The following is a 16838-nucleotide window of genomic DNA, read 5'->3' on the forward strand; positions in this document are numbered from 1 at the left end:
CTTGTAGAAAACTAGTTGCCGGTGTCCCAGTGGCCATCTTGAGCAGCCCCGGCACACAGTAAAGACAGAGAAACTGGACAGCAGTGTGGCAGCCATCTCACCACTCTACCTTTCATGGCCCTTAGAGAAGGAGAGTTTGTACATGAGCATTTTGCTCCATCCTGGGTTCTCATTCTGCTAGGACAGAAGTCCTGGAAACCAAAGGTGACACCATGCAAAGACATTTGTACAGTATACATTGAAAGCCTTCTCAGAGCTGGTAAAGAATTTCAACTTCATTGAATGAAAAAGAATTGTAAAATTACACATATTCTTATTTCACAGTCACGCAGCGACCGAGCATCCGGCACTGGGTGTGGGAACAAAGAACAAGATCCTTGCCCTTGGAGAGATTGCACACTAATGAAAGGAGACAGAAATGATCAGAGCAGGATGAGAAAGGTCAGGCCATAGCAGAAGCTCTGGGGACTCAGAGGAGAAGCCTGTAATATGACTTGGGGGAAGGGGGTCTGGGAAGGCTTCAGAGGGACACTGAAACTGGGTTTTGCAGGATCGGAGGATTCTCCTGCTTCTGGGGCTGATGTGCTAGGTAGAGGACACTGTGTGTGCAAAAGCACAGAGGTTGGAAACGGTAGGTCCACATGGATGTGGTGGAGTGACAAAGATGAGGAGGCAGAGGCAAGACTGAGTCCAAAGGAATCTCAGTCATAAAGATCCTGAAGGCCAAGAGAAGACCATGGAGGTGTTCTTTTTTTTTAGAATTAACAAATAGAAATTGTTTAAAAAAAAACAAACAAACAGTGCCAAGGATATATTTATGTAAGAATTTGTGTCATCATGAACAATGAATGCCTGGGCATTATAAGCTGGTACTTTATAGTCACGTTCCCTCCGCAGGACACTTACATCATCCTTGTGCTCGCAGAACGGCCCAGTGACAGACGTATTTGACAGGCCCCTGCCTTTAGGGAACCCACCATCAGGGGAGGGAGAGACTTGTGTTAAATCCCTCAACAGTGTAATGATGGAAGCAAACATGAAACCCCAGGGGTGGGGCACTTTGGGGGAAAGAGGGCAGGGTTGAAGGGGTGGCTGAGGAAGGCTTCCTGAAGTAAGTGAGACTTGAGCTGTGTGTTGAAAGTTGACTACGTGTTAGCCAAGTGGCGAGGTTGCAGAGTCAGGTCAAATTTCATGTCAACTGCAGCCCAGAAGGGGTTGTCCTCTCAACAGTCTGTTTGTTTCCATTACTTTTGTGTAGCTCAGTCTTTGAACTGTGAGTCAGGCTGCCTTAATTGTTGAGTACCTTTCCAGAGTCCCTCAAAAAGCAATTGTCCTCAGCCCTTCACTGAGAGATTTGCCCAAATGGTCATATTTGAATCCATAGGTAGCACCTAATCCCAGAGTGTGGCAACAAAACGCATCACTTGGCCCAGTGACTTTGGAAAGAGTTTCAGTGGCTGTCCTCTGCAGACAGACCCCTTATTTCTCCAGGGGGAGACAGATGTCTTTCATAATCTACCCTGTCAATTGACTTTCTCCCAAAGAGACTTGGCTAGTTCTTCCTTTGAAGTCACTATCACCAAATATTCTGTGAGACGCCCTGAGCCAGGAAGTCTGACAAGAGACGTCAGGATGTCCCCTAGTAATCTTGTGGCTTTGGCCAAATCACTAAAGTCCTTGTCTTGATTTCTATGTCTTTCTCACAGTATCTGCCAGGACAACTCTAGTTTGGTCCACAGATCCAGGAAGATGAGCCTGTGTAAAGAAATCTCTGTAAATAAAAGCTGTTATTTTATCAAGCCCAGAAAACATTCACCAAACTCTTAGAATTTTCCAGGTACTGTGTTTGGGACAGAAAGCGTCATGAGACGTAGTCCCTGCCCGGAGGAGTTCATGGACTCACAGAGGAGTTCAGACACAAAAACAAAATAACAAAATAACTGTGGTACAACATGGGAAGTACTATAGAAGGAGTGTGGGGTGTATGAGCCGTTCTAGGACATGCTGGGGCAATGAGGGCACAGGTCTTGTTGGAGGAAGAGAGAGAGGCTGTCTGGGGAGCTTGAGTGTGAGGGACACGGGGCAATGCCTGGAGGTGGGACTGGAGACCTGAGATGCTCTTCGTCCAGGATTTTAAACCCTATTCAGTAGAACTGGGAGCCAGTGGAGGCCTTTACAGAGATGTAAATGAGGGGACAGCAGAACCCAGTGGCTACCATTTATCGAGCTCCTAACACATACTAGGAACCGTGTTAAGCCCTTAACGTGTGTTTTCTCTTTTGACCTTTACAACAACCTGTCAGATAGGTGTTATTATTACTCTCCTCTTACAGAAGATGAAACTGAGGCTGAGAGAGGTTAGGAACTTGCTCAAGGTCCCCAACTAAGTGGCACAGCTGTGGTTCTGGTCACAGGTCCAGGATGTTGTTGTTGTTGTTGTTGTTGTTGTTGTTGTTGTTGTTGTTTTGGTTAATTTCCATCTTAACAAATGCAGATAAATGAAAAGACCCAAGTACCAAGGAGAGAAAGGGTAGCTGTGATTCTGATTTTGGAAGTGCCTTGCGAGGTTGAAAAACCTATACAAATATCACCACATGTCAGCGATGGGCCTGTGATCAAGAAGTTCACCCGTTCAATTCAGTTCAACAAATATTTTTAGAAGCACCAACAGCAGGCAAGCTCATCTGCCACAGAAGGGCAAAGACGACTTCAAGCGAAGAAACTCACTTATGGGAACTTCAAGCCCAATGGAAGAAATAGATTAGCCTGCAGAGATATATTCCCCCCAGACGGACAGTAAATAAGTGCTGGAGAAAAAAAGGGACGTGCACCCTAAACTTAGAGGCCGGAAGAGGCAGCATTTGAGGCTGGCTCCCAGGGGTGGTTCCCAGATCTTAGGGAACCAGGTGCAGGAGCGAGGATGGAGAAAACAGTACTGAAGAGGTAGCACCCAATTAGTAAGGGGCGTGTCGGGAGAGGTGACCAACTAGGCGAGGATGACCAGAGGACTGAGGTCGGAAGCCTATGGCCTGAAGAGCAGGGATGTCATGAACAAAAATAATGTAGTCAGGAGGAAGCCAATCTCAACATGAACCTGAACTCAGAAGAAACACCGAATGTCTCTGTGGCACCAAGCTGGATTTCTCTGAGAGCCGTAGTTCTCAAGCAGGGGCAGTTTTGGCCCCCAGGGGACACTTGGTGCTGTCTGGGGACTTATTCAGTTGCCACAACTCAGGGAGGGAAAGTACCACTGGCATCAGGTGCGTGGGGGTCGGAGGCACCGCTCCAATGCACAGGAGAGCCGTCGCAGCAGAGAAGCATCTGGCCCCAAACAGTGCCAAGGCTCAGGAACCCTGTCTTAAAGCATCCCCAGAACTGTGACCTAAGCACCCTATGAGAAAATGGAGAATTTAAAGGGTAATTCAGAGACCACTCAGAAGTATATTGTTTTCTAAAGCACTGGTTTCTAATTGTAAAAACCTTAGGAAGGGCAACAGAGAGCTTTGGTCAGGGTTCCAGAACGTCCACCTAGGATGACTACATTCTAGACCCCCAAAGAGACGATGCCACTTCGCCTGGATTCCTTCTTTCTCCTGTCAATACACTTGGAGGGAGTGTCACCTTCAAACCACCCACCTGCTCCATTCCTGTGCCCTCCCTCCTTGCATGTGCAGTAGAAGAGTAACCTGACAGAATTCCACTCATCCTCGCTACACAATAGAACAATGTCTTACTGTTCACGGCATTCATGTTACTCATGCCAAAAGACAATGTTCTCAACGTTATGAGCAATTCTGGGGGCTCCAAAGTCCACCTTAGAAATTCCAACTTGGTAGCTCTTGGTTGGGGCCCAGAAATGTGCATATTTGACTAGTACCCCCAGAAATTCTGCTCAGGTGAGTCGGGGCCACAGATGAGATAAGGGTATAGGGGTACCAAAGGGGTGGGCGAAGGAGGGACCGTGAAGCAGAGGCATTTACACAGACTGGGGAGGGCAAAGGCAGACATGGATCTGAGCTGATGGGATACAGACCAGAACAACAGGGAGGTGCCAGGACCAGTGGTTTCCAGACGTTTCACCCTCAGAATCCCTTCTTTAGAGAATCCTAGGAATTCTAACCTGTAAACCGAAAAACTGAGAGGTTCTGATTTAAGAGGGGTGAAAGGGCTGTCTTGAACTCTGCCATTTCCTGAAACTTCTGAGAGCCAAATTCTACCAAAGATTTGCAAAGTCAATCAAACCCAACAGCCTCAATTTGCCCAGACCAAGAGGAAAAAAAGGCATACCCATTGGTCAGATCAATCAACTCTTGAGTATCTGATTATATCGGTGGCTGATGTTTATTCATTCATTCAGTTCATTTTCTTTTTTTGAGGACTGACCGTGGGCCAGGGACTGTTCTAGAATATAAAGCAGTATGGTAGGACCATCAGTCTGCTGTCCGCTTTTTAATTTTTTTGTCTGCTCAACAGCCCAACTCTCAGAAATTAGGAAAAGGAGAGGGAAAGAAGCTAAAGGAAACTCACAGTGTAGCTGCCTGCTAAAAGTTCCAGTGAGCAGTTTGATGGTAGAATCCTGGAACTTACCAGCAATGAAAACTTAAGACTTCTCGCCAAGTGTCCTTTGTCTGAATTTTCCTTGCTTTGCATAGTCAGGTGTAATGGGCTGACTGTTATGGTGAGATGGTGAACATGTAACTAACATCTCAAGTTCCCAGGAAAAGGAATTCCCCTGAGGGGACCCCAGAGAGCAGAAGCAAAGGTTGTGCCGCCATAATTCGAAGGCACAGCAGGTGCAAGCGGCAGACCGAGGGACCCAGGTCGTGATGCGCGTGTGGCCTGTTCCTGCTCCCTCCCCACCTCCACCCCCTTCTGTTTCTGCTGAGAACGCAACGCACAAAGCTCACCTCTTAATATTTCCAAATAATGCTCTTTTGAGAACCTGGCTGGCTGGTGTGTGACAAAAATAAAAAACCCTGACAACAAAAATTACTATTCAAAGTAAAGTATTATTTTAGGGTGACATTATTTTTTAAATTCACATTTTTTCATTTGTTATAGCATGTAGCAGCTCTGTGAACACATAGATAAGAGGATACAATAGATATTTGACAGTGTAGTTCTCAGAATATTTGCATATCCAAGAGATTATTTCAGCAAGTATACTTAGACTGACCCTATTAACCATTCACAATATTTTGTCTTGAATCCAATTCACACTCTGTAGACATGTCCAATTCACATTTCAGCTCTTAGCTGTTTTCCCTCTTAGACTTTACATTAGGAAATAAATCCATAACATCAACTTTCATGACATCTGCGCTGTCTGACATGACTGAAAGGGAATTTCACTCATGCCAGGTTATTCTGTTTCTTAATTTGTTCTTTATCACACCTGAGAAGCAGTGTGTTTTATCCAGTCCAATATAGAGAGTGGAAGCTGCTGGTGCAGAATTCACAACTGGCACAGCCTCGGCGCTGCCGGAAGGTGACTCCAAGAGGTGCTCTGAGGCGGCAGTGTTGATGGGGTGGCCGGAGAGTAATTCCCAGGTGTGAATGGCTGTGCCCAGGGCCAGCTCTGCCAAGCTAGCAAGCAGAGCATTCGAGACAAAGGTAGATCAGTGTGTATGATGTGCAGTGGCTTTTCATGAAGAAAACATGTTAGTCCCTATATACGAGGGACTCAGATTCTTGTACATCAGTGTTCACAGCAGCATCATTCCCAATAGCCAAAATGTATAAACAAGCTAAATGGCCATGAACGGATGGACAGATCAACAAAATGTGGTGTATCCATGCAGGGGAATATTATTCAGCCATAAAAGGGGTGGCATTCCAATACATGCCGCAACATAGCTGAACCTCGGAAACATTATGCTCAGTGAAATAAACCAGACACAAAAGGACAACTATTGTATGATTCTACATAGATGAAATATCCAGAAGAGGCAAATCCATAGAGGCAGAAAGATTAGAGGTTTCCAGGGGCTGGGGGCCGGAGGGAGTGGGGAGTTAATGCCTAAGAGTTGCAGAGTCTCTTTTCAGGGTGATGAAAAATTGGGGAAATAGTGGTGAGAGAGCTGCAACATGGTAAACATAATTAGTGCCACTGAATTGTGCACTAAAAAATGGTTACAATGGCAAATTTTATGCTATATATATTTTACCACCATGAAAAATTAAATAATTATATACATAATTATATATTCTATATGTATACAATTATTTAATTTTTACTGTGGAGATATATGTATATATATCTACAGGTAAAACCTAAAACCAGACAATCAAATTGGAAAAAAAAAAACCCCAAAAACCACAAAAGCTCTACAGGGGAAAATTAAACAAACTGAAGGTAGAAAACGCAGTAAGCGGCCATCTCAGAGCTCTTCAAGTCAAGCCGTCACGGGAAGAACCACATCTCTTATCGTGCTCTTGCCTGGGCTTCCCTGTGGACGTGGGTGTTTGTTTATGGAACATGCTTGTGGCCGCCTTTCGAGACCTCATCTCCCACGTGTGGGGTGATGGCGCCTGTCTCCTCTGGCCAAGCCCCTGTGTGCCAACACGCTTGTGGTGAGAGAAGACTCCAGAAGCAAGCTTGCTCCTAATGTTCTGGAGGAAGTTTTAACCCAGTGTCACATGCTCTGCCTTCTCCTGGCCCCGCTTCCCTTCCTGCACCATCAGAACATCAGCTTCCGCTACTTCATCCTGGAAATGTGTGTTTTCACGGCTTTAAGACACGTGCAGGGATATAGGACAGGGCTGGTGGAAGGCAGGAGGTCTCCTGAGCTCTCAGGCCACGAAAGACCGGCCCACCTCTCAGCCTCCAGCTCCTACTTGTTGCCAGAAGGAGAAAAGGCTACTTTCTCGAACCGACTCAGAGCCCAAATGCAGCTCAGGGCGACAGGAGCGGGCGGGCAGTAAAGTTTCCAGATCCCCGGAGGAGGTAATCACACTCTCCAACCAGGTGCTGGGAGTAAGGCTTGTGGCTTCCAACCTTCTTGGCCTGAGGCCAGAGTTTCCAGGCTTCCCTCCACCCTTGAGCTCCTTCCCATCATCTTTCCAACCAGAAGCTTGTTAACTGTTTTCCTGTGCTTTTATCCAGATTTCAAGGCACCCTCTGTGTGTTAAACTTCAAAGAAAGTTTGCTGCAGTGAGTGCAACGCTGTAGCAAGTGGAAGCTCCCAGCAGCTCTGTTGAAAATGGTTTTGTTCCAGTGAACGGGGCTGGGACTCTTTCCTCTGCCCTCCACCCCCTGCCTTTCTTTCAAATGAAATTGCATTTGTGTCTGGATTAAGTTGCCTGGTATCAATCCTGAAATTTTTACAGAGGAAAAGCAGAACAGCCACACAATATTTCAAACGTGAAATGATTACAAAATGGCACCTGGCCAATGTTGATGAATCATTGAATATGATCATAAAATCATAAAAAATAATCACCAAAAGGTAAATAAATTACCCAGCTTACTGCTTATTTTCACGTAGGGTCTGACACAAAAGCTGCAGCCATGAATGATTTATACCTGTTTTAACAATAATACTCATTTTACTGAAAGATGGTCAGCACTTGGGCTGCTGTGGGCAACATGCCAGTTGTCGAAAGGTTAATGTTTCAGCAGCAATACATTAAATTATGAATAATCCCAGGTCCCAAAATGGAAGGTTATTAGCTCAGTATGCTTAATTAGCTCAGCTAGAACTTTGCCGTCAAGTAGCAGTGCCCATTACTGCAGCACCAGCGATGACGGGGGTGGCAGCTTCGGGATGCTAATGCTGGGAGGGGGCAGGTAGAGGCCAGAGGCGTGTGGGGCGTGTCCCTGACTTTCTTTCCCTTCAGTGTACCAAGACGAGGAACATCTCAGAGGCTGGTTTTCAGGATTCTGAACTCCCCCATGGTTTATCCAAGATGTATCCCCAGAAAGAAAGTGTAGAAATTATGTGAGAGGGCCTGGTACTTAAGGTGTATTGTGGACCTGCCATGATCTGCTTGTTGCTTCTTAGCTTGGGACCTGCCAAAGAGACACAGAGTACCATTCGCAGGCTGGGCCACCCCATCAGCATTCGTCCAACACAGGCATTTCTTGAACGACTACTGTGGACCTGGGGTGTGCCAAGTGGTTAACAAGACAAACACGTTCTTAGGTTGAAAGGACCAGACAGCCATTAAACAGCCAACTGTGCAATTAGTGCATTCATTACAGCCACGTGACTGCTAGGAATAGCAGGTTGAGAACGCTGGCACCTGGACTGGGGCTGGGGTACAGGTTCTGGCAGAAGGCTTCCTGAAGGAAGTACCATTTGCTCTGACATCTAAAGGGTGAGTGGAAATTAGCTAATTGAATCTCCAAGTAAAATTCTTCCAGGCAGGGAACATCTAAACCATGCCAGGGTCTCCAGAACAGGTGGTGCTAGAGAAAGATGCAGGCATGGCTTGAAAGGAGTATTGGAAGCACGTCTGCCCACTGGGGCCATAAAAATGTTATTGAGCACCTAGCTTGTGTGGGTGTGTGTGCTTGTATGTGTGTGTGTGTCTACACCTGGCCCCACAACCACCCATCTTCCTCGCCCCATCCGGGCTTTGCCCCACCAGGTGTTCCAGTTTAAAACTCGAAGTTTACAGCCAGGAGTAGGGCCAGACTCTCCCAGGCCATGCCGGCTATAGCCCGGCTGTCTGCACCACCACCCAGCTCTACTTAGTACTATTAGTAGCTTGTTTTTCTAAGCCCTAAAATTCATTTTCTTTTCCCGCCTTGCTTCCAGAAAAATAAATAAAAGTGAACACATCACTCATTTAAAGAAGAGGAATGGAATTTAGGTTGCGTTTTTCTTTCTATTTTTATGATTAGTTAGAATTTTCCTGGGAACGCCGCCAGGAGGGCATTATGGTGAGATAATGTCCTGTATTTAATCAGTGCTGCAATGGCGAACCATGTTCTGTGGGGAGAAGCCGAGTTAACGCATCCTTCTCTGTCTTGTGTGTCTTCAGGATACAACGGGTTAGCCCAAGATGAAGACAAGACCAGGTGGTGGCCGGGCTCCAGGCTCGCGTGATGGCCCACGGGCTGGCAGGATGCAGTCCTGACTCACTCCCTTCATGCAGGACCCATCAGCCCTGAGAGCCCTGAAACCCCCAAAGGAGCCAAGTGAAAAAGGCCCCCAAACAGACCAAAGTGCTCGCCTTGGTCCTGCCTCTAGTGGACACTTCTGGCGTCTTCCTCTGCAGCCTTCAGACAGCCTGCTGGTCCAGACACACTTCTTGCTTTCAAACGTGCACCCTTTGCACCTCTGACACAATGTGTGCGGGGGCAGCACGAGGCCGCTAAGTGAACCTGGAAGTCAGCAACAGGTAGGATCGGATCGGCTCCTTAGCTCTGTGTGCGCGTGGCCATCCGGAGACCCCCAGAACGCCTGCGGGAGGCGACCGTGGTGGTTTGGTGTTTTCGTTGTGGCTCTTGTTTTCCGAGGCGCTTGATCCATCACTGAAGAATGAAAGAATCCCTGGCAGTGGTAAAATAGAAGCGGATATCATAGCGAGATGCCTTAGAGAGATGTCTGAAAGGCAGGAAAAGGGAGAAGGGATTTAACCTCGAGGAAGGGAGCCCGGAGAATAGGTGGATGGATGCAGGTTGACCTTTCTCTGCAGCGAGCACGGGTGGCCAGGAAGACAGGAGCGTGGGGGGCACACAGAGCCTTTTGCCTTCACCGCCATCCCTTATGAAATGCGGGGTCTGCAGGAGCCGTCTGTGCAGGTAAGGGCGGCAGAGAGAACAGGATGCCCCAAGCAACCCATAAATAGCAGGGTGAAGACAAAGTGTTTACTACTTAGCCTCATGAAGCCCATATAAGTGCTCTCCCAGGGCGCGAGGGAGCCAGAGCATGTGTGAGCTGGCCTGCCCGTGTCCCGGGAATGGGAGTCCCAGACCCGGTGTTCGCGCTTGGCTGGATTCTATGAAGGCGTCTATTTGGTGGAATGTACTGGAACAGTTCATAGCCAGCCCAGCAAACCTTGTGTGGAGACAGAGCTTTCTTTTTCTCTTTCCTTTTCCTGTTTGCAGTGAGAATGAGGCCTTTCTCTTCTCGGCCCTTTGCTCTCCCCAAAGTTGTCTCACGAGGTCATTGCCAGCTGACAGGCTGCCTTTCAGTGCAAGGTTTGGATGGAAACAATGCCCTGTTTTCTGGGGGGCTGGTGAGGCTCTGGGCCTATTCCTGACCAGGCTGCCCTAAATTTAAATGGGTTATTGTTTCAGTAGGGCTGTTGATTTCTACAGACAATTTGGTCTATGTGATGCAAGACTTTCTCCTTTTCGTGTGTGTGTCTGTACGTTACCATATATATGTATATATATATGTACATACACATATACACACTGTCGATACTGAGCAGCAGAAAGGTAGTTTAAGATCATCTCGTTTACTTTCAAGCCAGGTCAGCCACTCCCTAGCTGTGTGTCCTTGGGCAACTGACTCACCCTCTCCAGCTGGACATTAGCGTCCTCAGTTCAGACTGGTTTACCTGTGAGATATCTTCTAGTTCAAACATACTTTGACTCTGTGATTGCAAGATGTTATGTTAGCACGTTGAACGGCGAGCTTAAAAGCACTTGCTTTGAGTAGCTTATCCATTGATAGAGCTGATTTCTGAGAACAGTCAAGGATATGCGCTGAATGTTGTATTGAGTCTCCTGAATACTGAATTTACTGGTTTGCAAACATGAATGGAAAGGAGAAGTGTGTTGTCAGCTTCTGGGATCTCGAAAAATCCTTGTAGTCGGACCCAGGGTTGTCGGCTACAATAATCTTGGTCACCCATGGATATTATTTTGAGAATTAAGAAGCACTTTCGAAAGCTATATATTGGGAATTTCTGAATGTGGACCCACTCTGCAAACTTTTTCACTGGATGAGGAATAGCAAATAGATAAAAGCAGTTCACCAAAACTAAGGTCAACTATTTTTGATCATTATGAATAGTGATTGAATAATGATAATACCACATATTAGAGGCCTCAGAGGAAACCGGTAGAATACTCACAGGACTTAGCAAGGGCCAGCCTCTGGGGTGCTAGGAACCCTCTGGCACAGCCAACCCCAGGCTGGTGCTGGCTGGCTCTGCAGAAGTGTCGCCAGCATAGAACCGTGTGCTGGCCTTCCAGGAAGGTAAGTTTCTAGCTGGGCCAAGAAAGAGGGATTCCCTGAGGTTCTGCCAGTAAGTACAGTGGGAATCACAGCCCTGCAGCTACTGACCACCACTGCCCACTCTTTGGAGATCTCTGCGGGGTGGTCTTTCCCAGGCAGGAGAGCCGAAAGCCCTTTTGGAAGACTGACACTACTGTCTGCCTGGTTAGCGGTCTTCACTGCTTCTTGAACCTACCTTCTTTCCCTCTCTCCTTCCATTGAACATATTGATTGAACATGTACTGCTCAGCAGACATCGTGCAAGGCACACAGTACCCGTGTACTTAGAACAAATGGCCCCTGAGCTCAAAGTATGTTCTGCCTCATGAGCGAGAGAATCAAGTAGACAAATATTCGCCAAAACAGTTTAAATAGATTTACGTACACTGAGCTTGGAGAGCAGAGAGCTCAGCCTACAGGGGGTCTGAGGGGAGATGTTTCGGGTAGATACTGCTAGAGGGGGCAAGGCATTCCCAGTAAAGGAAACACAGTCTCTTTGGAAATCATGGGGAGATATTTTGTGGATCATGTGTAGGATTTGGGGAAGAATCGAGGCTCGAGGCTGGAGACGAGTTTGCGGATCCGCAGCCTTAAAGCAACCACAGCTTGGGTTCAGGAATGTTTATTCATCCTTACACTCTGCATACAGTTCCCCAGGCCTGAATTTTGGGAGGAGGAGTCTCCAAACCTTGCCAGTCATTAATGGAAGACTTGATCATTGTTCATGCCTATAGGTCACTCTCTCAGGGTGACACCCTGCCTCAGGCTCTGTGTCTGCAAGGATGAGAGCTCTGCCTGGTGCACTCCCCTTATCCAGGAATGAGTCTTGAATCGAAGGGCTTCTATTGTCTGAGACCTGTGCCCTGATTCGTGACAGTACACTCACTGCAGCGTCCTTGGAGGATGTGGTCACCACGCCCATGATTTAATCACAGTGTGGTCCTTGATGCTTCTTGCATCAGACCCTCTGTTCAGTGACAGAGTTTGTTTCACGTTGGCCCAACTCTCTCCTGTTTGATTTCTCCTTGGCAAAAGATATGCATTGATTGAAGAGACACAAGAGCATACGTAAAGAGGAAATACCACCGCTGCCTTTGGAAGTAGGTGTGTGGTTACACGGGCTCCTGAGATCCAGGCACAGGGCTGTATTATGTCCATTTGCAGAGGCCCCACCTAACCTAAGCCTTCCAGTGAGCCGTGCCCTTCTGATGCTGGCTCTCTCTGCCTCCACCCTAACCCCATCCCCAGCCCTACCGTGAAGATTAATTAGAATGACCTCCCTTTCAGGACCTATGTCAGGCCAAGGCTCTCCAATGACTAGCCAACAAGGCCAGCACTTTGGGGGTTAGAAGACCAGCCTTCTTGTGATAAGACAAGCTCCCATGGGCAGTTCTATCTTCTGAAACAGATGTCTCAACATCCCTGATCTCCTGAGCCTGTACATTGGACTATCTTGAACTTAAAGACCTACTTGGTAATGTTTTAAATCTCATATGATTACCTGGATTCATGGCGGCACAACCTACCTTGAGCCCTAATCCTCATTTGTCCCACTCATTTCTCACTTGTGCTTCTCCATGTCTAGACTTGACACTAAGACAGACTTTATTCAGGTGACTCCTCTTGCCACCTGAATGAATTCTGTGCTATATGTCATCATGGAGATGGTAAGAACAGGTATGTGAAATAAAACAAATGAAAATCTGGCTTGGTTTATAGACTTTCCTGTCCCTTACAATTTAAAACATTTCCTGATCTTTGAACCACATTAAATCTCATGATGTGTTAGGATTGGGTGCCACTATCTTTTACCCCTTGAAAGAGCCCAGACTGGCAGGAACAAAGTAATCTTGGACTTGAAAGAAGATGTATGAATGCCACTTGCTTATAGAGCCCCATGGGATTCTTGTCTGCCGTCCTCCATTTTTAATTAGAGCTGTAATCATCTCTCAGGGGGCATCTGGAAGCTTCATTAAATCTACCAGCTTCCCTATGATATATAAAACTGGAAATGTTTAAAATCTTGACCATATCAAAATTAATAGGAAGTTGGAGAAAAATGTACCTGTCCTCTAGGGGCTGCAGGTAAAATGAGTTCCCCTTTCATTCCTGTAGGGCCGAGACTTTCAGGCAGTCAGCACAAAATCAGTACCCTTTCCAGTCGGTACATTTGCCTCATGTCCACCTCACATTCCTGGAGCCTTCCTTACAGCGTCCACTTACATCTTTAAAAGCTGTTGTTCAGGGCCCTTTCCTGACCACGAATATGGCTCATGGATGCTTCTTGCATGATTCTACTGAGCCTGTGTTCCCCCACCTGTGGAGAAGGAAGCTGTCCTCTGAGCAGAGTTCATCAGGGGCCTTTCCAGTAAGCTACTCTGAGGTCAAACCTCTATCTATCAGAAGTGTTCCAGAGCGTGTCTTCTTCCACTTAGGCTGCCATCCAAACCAGTGCACTATGTAGGGCTTCCAGCCTTGGTACCCTCACCACACCATGGAACTGGTATCTTGTACAGTGTTTGTCACCTGTGAGTTACTTCATAGACCCACAACAGGTGGTTACATGACCCTTTGAGATAAACCAGTCTTTCCAGGTTTGGGGCTGAAAACATTGCCCTAGACCAGGGATTCTCAGGAGTGGTATTCTTGATACTCTTTTAATTGGAAAATTTTAATTGGGATAATTGCTGTTGGCATTATGAGCCAGGCAATTCTTTGCTGGCAGAGAGAGGCTGTTCTGTGCATTGCGGGATATTTAGCCCCATCCCTGGCCTCTACCCCACTAGATGCCAATGGCACCTGTCCCTCAGTTGTGACAAGCAAAAATGTCTCCAGACATTGCCAGATGTCCATGGGGCGGGGAGACAGAGTCATCCCCTGGTTAGGAATTACTGCTCTAGACCTCATGCTACGTGGGACTATGTGGATCTTCCAGTGGGAGAATGATCTGGAATATTTCTGGAATCTTCTCTGGCCTATAAGAAACAGGAAAGACAAGATATGACCACGAAGAAAGTCATGTGACCCAAGGAAACCGCAAGGCTTTCCACCGTTCATTTACCCTACCTCACATATCAGAGAATCACTCAGATGTGTTAGAGTTGTGATGGAGGGGAGACTAGATTTCCTTGTCCTACCATCTCATGTCCTGCTGAAATACTTTGTCTTTGTCATCACCAGAGGTCTTGTTATAAAGCCCATAATAAAATTTGTCTGCTTGTTAGGCTGACTTAGGTGGTGCCACGAAGCCAAGGTTTTTCTGAAAGGCCCTTTCCTGTGTCTCATTTGGCTATTACCATAGATTCTAGTAAAGTTGTGATGTTTCAGAAACCATGTCATCATGTCTCAGTGTTTTCATCACACCTCATTGCAAAGAATGCCTTTATTCTAATGAGCTCATTTGAATGAGCAGCGTCTAAGAGAAACAATCGCGCCTGTGAAGATTTGTCCAGGCACACCGCCTCCTTCATGCTAAGAAGCATGGCCTCTCAATATTCACTGCAGAGTCTACTTTCATCTTGCACGAAAAGTGAAAGTAAATTAGTGGGAATAATATGTAAAATCCATTCACTCATTCAAAGAAAAGTTACCAAGTAGGACATTGTCTTAGTTACTCTGAGATATTTGGAGATACCTAAGACACAACTTCAAAGTACAAGGGCTCTTTGTCTAGTAGTAGAATTAACTGTGGACATGAACATTTCTAATACAAGTCAGGAGTCCTATAACCTAAGTGCCATAGGTGTTCAAAACAAGGTCATAGGAAAAGAAAATGGATTCTGCACACTATAGTCCATTGCATGGCCATTGAGTCTAGAACCCTTGTGTTAATGACCTGTGAGAATGTTTCATTTCCCTCTTGGACAGCATTGGTATAGACTAGTGGATCAGGGAAATACGAAAGTCAAAGAATAGTTGGACTTTACCAAGGTACTTGGCAAATAACAAGTTGTCTATTTATCTCATGGGAAAGAAGATGAAGTATGAGTTTGTTAGTAACTGGTCGACTGTCGTCATTGGTGTCAGTGTGGAAAGAGACTCCCAGTGCTGTGACTTTAAGGTTTTTCATCTTAATCCATGTGTGGTTTTCATGAAGTCATATGTTGAGGGTAAAGAACTCAACAGATTTTGATGGACTGAGGCAATGTACCAGATCTAACAAGATGAAATATAACCCAAGAAAATGGAAGGTCTTGTCTTGGATCCAAAAACCCATCTGCACAAAGTCAGGGGGAGGGGGCCAGGCTTAGCAACAGATGTTAAGAAAGCATTTTTTCTCCTAATTTTATGTGCATTAAGAATCATCTGGCATACTTGTTTAAAATGTGGACTTGCAGGTGCCACACTCAGATCATCTGATTCAACAAGTTTGAGGTGGAGCCCAAGAATCTGCATTTACTGAGGCTCCTGGGCCATTCTGTGGGAGAAGTTCTGTAAGCCACACTTTGCAAACCACTATTTTAGAGGTTTGAGTGGATAGGAAGAGAATTCAACAGTAGTACTGAGTAAAAGGTAATTGGAGAACAAAGGAGGTGAGAACCGTGCTAGGCAGAACATATGTGAATAATTTACATTTAATCTTGGCCCATGACCCTTTAAGACAAGAGTCAATCTAGAAACAGGGAGGCAAAAGGACTCAGAACCAGGTCATGCAGAGAGCAGCTGAAGGAACTGCCAGTGCCTAGAAAGATCAGAGAGAAGAGGACAGGACAGGAAAGGTGACCTGCACCAACCTGCTCTGGGTGGCCTCTCAAGATGACACTAGAATCAATGTGCAGGAGCTAGGGGGCAGATCAATTTAGGCTCAGTACAATGACCATCCTTCTCCAATAGGCAGAGGTCCACAGGACTGGACGTGTTCAATCATGGACTGGAGAACATGTTTAAATGATGCTTTTAGGAAGTTGGGAGTGAAAGGAAGGGTGGCACACTGAATAGGTGGTAGGATCAAGGGAAGTTGTGTTTGTTTTATTTTGTTCTTAATAGGAGAGAATAGAGCATGTGTATGTTTCTGTATAGAAATGGATTGATTGACTAAAGACAGGAGTGGATGACGACAAGCGTGGCATGGGGACAGGAATAGGGAGAGAGAAATACGTGAAGTAGAGGGTTGGAGGGACCTGGAAGGGTTGGGCTCTAGAGCCCAGGAAAGTTTTGTAGTGGAAGCAAGCAGAATAGAAGAAAGGAGGTAATGGTAAGGGTATAAAGACATTTTATTGTGGAAAAGAAGGTGCTGTGCAAGGCACCTTGAGATAACGCAGTGGGCAAGTTGAAGTTCATTCCAACCATGGTTTCAAGAAACAAGGGGTTGAAATGTGTTGCTCAGAGTTAAGAAAGAGTAGGGTTGGTGAGGGCTCTAGGAGTGTGGAAAAGGTATGGAGTAGTAGGTTTGGGGGATTTAACAAAATCCGCAAGTGTAAGGAGTCAACAGCCACCCATGATTGGCTATTGCATTGTAGTGTTTTTAACAGGGTACCGTCAAGCCCTCCGCATTCCCAGCCATGTTGACCAGTCTGGAGGCAAAATTGACAAGAGCAAGCAGGTAGGGGTAACCTGGACTGGGAATTGTCATGGTGGACCCAAGAAAGGATAAAGGATCTTAAATTTCAGGCTCACAAAAACTGGTAAATACCAAGCTTTGATCTGTCAAAGGCAGTGGGG

The 16838-nt window shown here is 46.3% G+C and overlaps 1 protein-coding gene across 1 annotated transcript in view; it reads left to right on the plus strand.

The window, feature by feature from the left end:
• Positions 1 to 16838, plus strand: part of ZFHX3 (zinc finger homeobox 3) — a 300481-nt gene that overhangs the window by 29022 nt on the left and 254621 nt on the right. The window contains 1 exon segment of the mRNA XM_032486653.1: positions 8989 to 9348. The gene's annotated coding sequence lies outside the window, so the exon portion shown is untranslated.

Source organism: Camelus ferus, chromosome 9, assembly GCF_009834535.1.
Source record: "Camelus ferus isolate YT-003-E chromosome 9, BCGSAC_Cfer_1.0, whole genome shotgun sequence".
Lineage (NCBI taxonomy): Eukaryota > Metazoa > Chordata > Mammalia > Artiodactyla > Camelidae > Camelus > Camelus ferus.